This window comes from Theropithecus gelada, unplaced genomic scaffold (assembly GCF_003255815.1).
Source record: "Theropithecus gelada isolate Dixy unplaced genomic scaffold, Tgel_1.0 HiC_scaffold_2659, whole genome shotgun sequence".
Lineage (NCBI taxonomy): Eukaryota > Metazoa > Chordata > Mammalia > Primates > Cercopithecidae > Theropithecus > Theropithecus gelada.
Window position 1 is genome coordinate 1 of NW_020259131.1, and position 5,388 is coordinate 5,388.

Here is a 5,388-nt window from a genome sequence, read left to right on the forward strand (position 1 = left end):
TCTTTGTGTTCTGTGAAATCATCTCACAGAGTTACAGCTTTCCCCTCAAGAAGCCTTTCGCTAAGAGAGTTCTTGTGGTATTGGCAAAGTGATATTTGGAAGCCCATAGAGGGCTATGGTGAAAAAGGAAATATCCTCAGATGAAATCTGGAAAGAAGCTTTTTGAGAAAATCCTTAGGGTTCTCTTAATTCATCTCACAGAGTTACATCTGTATTTCCTGGATCTCTTTGCTAGCCTCATTTCTGTGGAGTCTGAGAACAGATATTTCGGATCCCTTTCAACGCTATAGGGCCAAAGGAAATATCCTCCGATAAGAAAGAGAATGAAGCTTTCTGAGAAACTTCTTTGTCTTCTGTGAAATCATCTCACAGCGTTACAGTTTTCCTCTCAAGAAGCCTTTCACTGAGACAGTTCTTGTGGAATTGGCAAAGTGATATTTGGAAGCCCATAGAGGGCTATGGTGAAAAAGGAAATATCCTCAGATGAAATCTGGAAAGAAGCTTTCTGAGAAACTGCTTAGTGTTCTGTTAATTCATCTCACAGAGTTACATCTGTATTTCCTGAAACTCTTTACTAGCCTTCTTTCTGTGGAATCTGAGAACAGATATTTCGGATCACATTGAAGACTATAGGGCCAAAGGAAATGTCCTCCGATAACAAAGAGAAAGAAGCTTTCTGAGAAACTTCTTTGTGTTCTGTGAAATCATCTCACAGAGTTACAGGTATCCCCTCAAGAAGCCTTTCGCTAAGACAGTTCTTGTGGAATTGGCAAAGTGNTCCTCAGATGAAATCTGGAAAGAAGCTTTCTGAGAAACTGCTTAGTGTTCTGTTAATTCATCTCACAGAGTTACATCTGTATTTCCTGAAACTCTTTACTAGCCTTCTTTCTGTGGAATCTGAGAACAGATATTTCGGATCACTTTGAAGACTATAGGGCCAAAGGAAATGTCCTCCGATAACAAAGAGAAAGAAGCTTTCTGAGAAACTTCTTTGTGTTCTGTGAAATCATCTCACAGAGTTACAGGTATCCCCTCAAGAAGCCTTTCGCTAAGACAGTTCTTGTGGAATTGGCAAAGTGATATTTGGAAGCCCATAGAGGGCTATTGTGAAAAAGGAAATATCCTCAGATGAAATCCGGAAAGAAGCTTTCTGAGACACTGCTTAGTGCTCTCTTAATTCATCTCACAAAGTTACATCTGTAGTTCGTGGATCACTTTGCTAGCCTTCTTTCTGTGGAATCTGAGAACAGATATTTCGGATCACTTTCAAGACTTTAGGGCCAAAGGAAATATCCTCCGATAACAAAGTGAAAGAAGGTTTCTGAGAAACTTCTGTGTGTTCTGTGAAATCATCTCACAGAGTTACAGCATTCCCATCAAGAAGCCTTTAGCTAAGACAGTTCTTCTGGAATTGGCAAAGTGATATTTGGAAGCCCATAGAAGGCTACGGTGAAAAAGGAAATATCCTCAGATGAAATCTGGAAGGAAGATTTCTGAGAAACTGCTCTGTGATGTCTGACTTCTATTCACAGAGTTACATCTGTATTTCGTGGATCTCTTGGCTAGCCTTCTTTCTGTGGAATATGAGAACAGATATTTCGGATCCCTTTGAAGACTATAGGGCCAAAGGAAATATCCTCCGATAACAAAGAGAAAGAAGCTTTCTGAGAAACTTCCTTGTGTTCTGTGAAATCGTCTCACAGATTTAGAGCATTCCCCTCAAGAAGCCTTTCGCTAAGACAGTTCTTGTGGAATTGGCAAAGTGATATTTGGAAGCCCATAGAGGGCTATGGTGAAAAAGGAAAAATCCTAAGATGAAATCTGGAAAATAGCTTTCTGAGAATCTGCTTAGTGTTCTGTTAATTCATCTCACAGAGTTTCATCTGTATTTCGTTGAACTCTTTGCTAGACTTCTTTCTGTGGAATCTGACAACGGATATTTCGGATAACTTTGAAGACTATAGGGCCAAAGGAAATATCCTAGGATAACAAAGACAATGGAGCTTTCTGAGATACTTCTTTGTGTTCTGTGAAATCATCTCACAGAGTTACAGCTTTCCCCTCAAGAAGCCGTTCGCTAAGACAGTTCTTGTGGAATTGGCAAAGTGATATTTGGAAGCCCATAGAGGGCTATGGTGAAAAAGGAAATATCCTGAGATGAAATCTGGAAAGAAGCTTTCTTAGAAACTGCTTAGAGTTCTGTTAATTCATCTCACAGAGTTACATCTGTATTTCGTGGATCTCTTTGCTAGCCTTCTTTCTGTGGAATCTGAGAACAGATATTTCGGATCCCTTTGAAGACTATAGGGTCAAAAGAAATATCCTTCGATAACAAAGAGAAAGAAGCTTTCTGAGGAACTTCTTTGTGTTCTGTGAAATCATCTCACAGAGTTACATCTTTCACCTCAAGAAGCCTCTAGCTAAGACAGTTCTTGTGGAATTGGGAAATTGGTATTTGGAAGCCCATACAGGGCTATGGTGAAAAAGGAAATATCCTCAGATAAAATCTGGAAAGAAGCTTTCTGAGAAACTTCTTTGTGTTCTGTGAAATCATCTGACAGAGTTACAGCTTTCCCCTCAAGAAGCCTTTCGCTAACACAGTTCCTGTGTAATTGGCAAATTGATATTTGGAATCCCATAGAGGACTATGGTGAAAAAGGAAATAACCTCCGATGAAATCTGGAAAGAAGCTTTCTGAGAAACTGCTTAGTGTTCTGTTAATTTATCTCACAGAATTACATCTGTATTTCGTGGATCTCTTTGCTAGCGTTATTTCCCTGGAATCTGACAACAGACATTTCGAATCCCTATGAAGACTATAGGGCCAAAGGAAATATCGTTCGATAACAAAGAGAAAGAAGATGTCTGGGAAACTTCTTTCTGTTCTCTGAAATCAACTCACAGAGTTACAGCTTTCCCCTCAAGAAGCCTTTCGCTAAGACAGTTCTTGTCCAATTGGCAAAGTGATATTTGGAATCCCATAGAGGGCTATGGTGAAAAAGGAAATATCCTCCCATGAAACCTGGAAAGAGGCTTTCTGAGAAACTGCTTAGTGTTCCGTTAATTCATCTCACAGAGTTACATCTGTATTTCGTGGATCTGTTAGCTAGCCTTATGTCTGTGGAATATGAGAACAAATATTTCCGATCCCTTTGAAGACTATAGGGCCAAAGGAAATATCCTCCGATAACAAAGAGAAAGAAGTTTTCTGAGAAACTTCTTTGGGTTCTGTGAAATCATCTCACAGAGTTACAGCTTTCCCCTCAAGAAGCCTTTCGCTCAGACAGTTCTTGTGGAATTGGCAAAGTGATATTTGGGAGCCCATAGAGGGCTATGGTGAAAAAGGAAATATCCTCCGATGAAATCTGGAAAGAAACTTTCTGAGAAACTGCTTAGTGTTCTGTTAATTCATCTCACAGAGTTACATCCGTATTTCGTGGATCTCTTTGCTAGCCTTATTTCTGTGGAATCTGAGAACAGATATTTCTTATCCCTTTGAAGACTATAGGGCCAAAGGAAATATCCTCCGATAACGAAAGAAAGAAACTTTCTGAGAAACTTCTTTGGGTTCTGTGAAATCTTCTCACAGAGTTACAGCATTCCCCTCGAGAAGCCTTTCGCTAAGACAGTTCTTGTGGAACTGGCAAAGTGATATTTGGAAGCCCATAGAGGGCTACGGTGGAAAAAGAAATATCCTACGATGAAATCCGGAAAGAAGATTTCTGAGAAACTGCTTAGTGTTCTGTTAATTCATCTCACAGAGTTACATCTGTATTTCGTGGATCTCTTTGCTAGCCTTATTTCTGTGGAATCTAAGAACAGATATTTCGAATCCCTATGAAGACTACAGGGCTAAAGGAAATAAACTCCGATAACAAAGAGAAAGATGCTTTCTGAGAAACTTCTTTGTGTTCTGTGAAATCATCTCACAGAGTTACAGTTTTCCCCTCAAGAAGCCTATCGCTAAGACAGTTCTTGTGGAATTCACAAGGTGATATCTGGAAGCCAATAGAGGGTTATGGTGAAAAACGAAATATCCTCAGATGAAATCTGGAAAGAAGCTTTCTGAGAAAGTGCTTAGTGTTCTGGTAATTCATCTCACAGAGATACATCTGTATTTAGTGGATCTCTTTGCTAGCCTTACTTCTGTGGAATGTGAGAACAGATATTTCGAATCCCTATGAAGACTATAGGGCCAAAGGAAATATGTTCCAATAACAAAGAGAAAGAAGCTTTCTGAGAAACTTCTTTGTTTTCTGTGAAATCTTCTCAGAGAGTTACAGCTTCCCCTCAAGAAGCCTTTCGCTAAGACAGTTCTTGTGGAATTGGCAAAGTGATATTTGGAAGCCCATAGAGGGCTATGGTGAAAAAGGAAATATCCTCCGATGAAACCTGGAAAGAAGCTTTCTGAGAAACTGCTTAGTGTTCTGTGAATTCATCTCACAGAATTACATCTGTATTTCGTGGATCTCTTTGCTAGCCTTATTTTTGTGGAAACTGAGAACAGATATTTCGGATCCCTATGAAGACTATAGGACCAAAGGATATATCCTCCGATAACAAAGAGAAAGAAGCATTCTGAGAAACTTCTTCGGGTTCTGTGAAATCATCTCACAAGTTACAGCTTTCCCCTCAAGAAGACTTTAGCTAAGAGAGTTTTTGTGGAATTCGCAAAGTTATATCTGGAAGCCCATAGAGGGCTATGGTGAAAAAGGAAATATCCTCAGATGAAATCTGGAAAGAAGCTTTCTGAGAAACTGCTTAGTGTTCTCTTAATTCACCTCACAGAGTTACATTTGTATTTCGTGGATCTCTTTGCTAGCCTTATTTCTGTGGAATCTGAGAACAGATATTTCTTATCCCTTTGAAGACTATAGGGCCAAAGGAAATATCCTCCGATAACAAAGAGAAAGAAGCTTTCTGAGAAACTTCTTTGTGTTCTGTGAACTCATCTCACAGAGTTACAGCTTTCCCCTCAAGAAGCCTTTCGCTAAGACAGTTCTTCTGGAATTGGCAAAGTGATATTTGGAAGCCCATAGAGGGCTATGCTGAAAAAGGAAATATCCTCCGATGAAATCTGGAAAGAAGCTTTCTGAGAAACTGCTTAGTGTTCTGTTAATTCATCTCACAGTAGTACATCTGTATTTCGTGGATCTCTTTGCTATCCTTATTTCTGTGAAATCTGAGAACAGATATTTCGAATCCCTATGAAGACTATAGGGCCAAAGGAAATATCCTCCGATAACAAAGAGAATGAAGCTTTCTGAGAAACTTCTTCGGCTTCTGTGAAGTCATCTCACAGAGTTACAGCTTTCATCTCAAGTAGCCTTTCGCTAAGGCAGTTCTTGTCGAATTCGCAAAGTGATATCTGGAAGCCCATAGAGGGCT

The 5,388-nt window shown here is 39.6% G+C and overlaps 1 pseudogene; it reads left to right on the plus strand.

The window, feature by feature from the left end:
* The first annotated feature begins 2,011 nt into the window (after positions 1–2,011).
* LOC112617584 lies at positions 2,012–4,377 on the plus strand (annotated as a pseudogene).
* Positions 4,378–5,388: the final 1,011 nt, after the last annotated feature.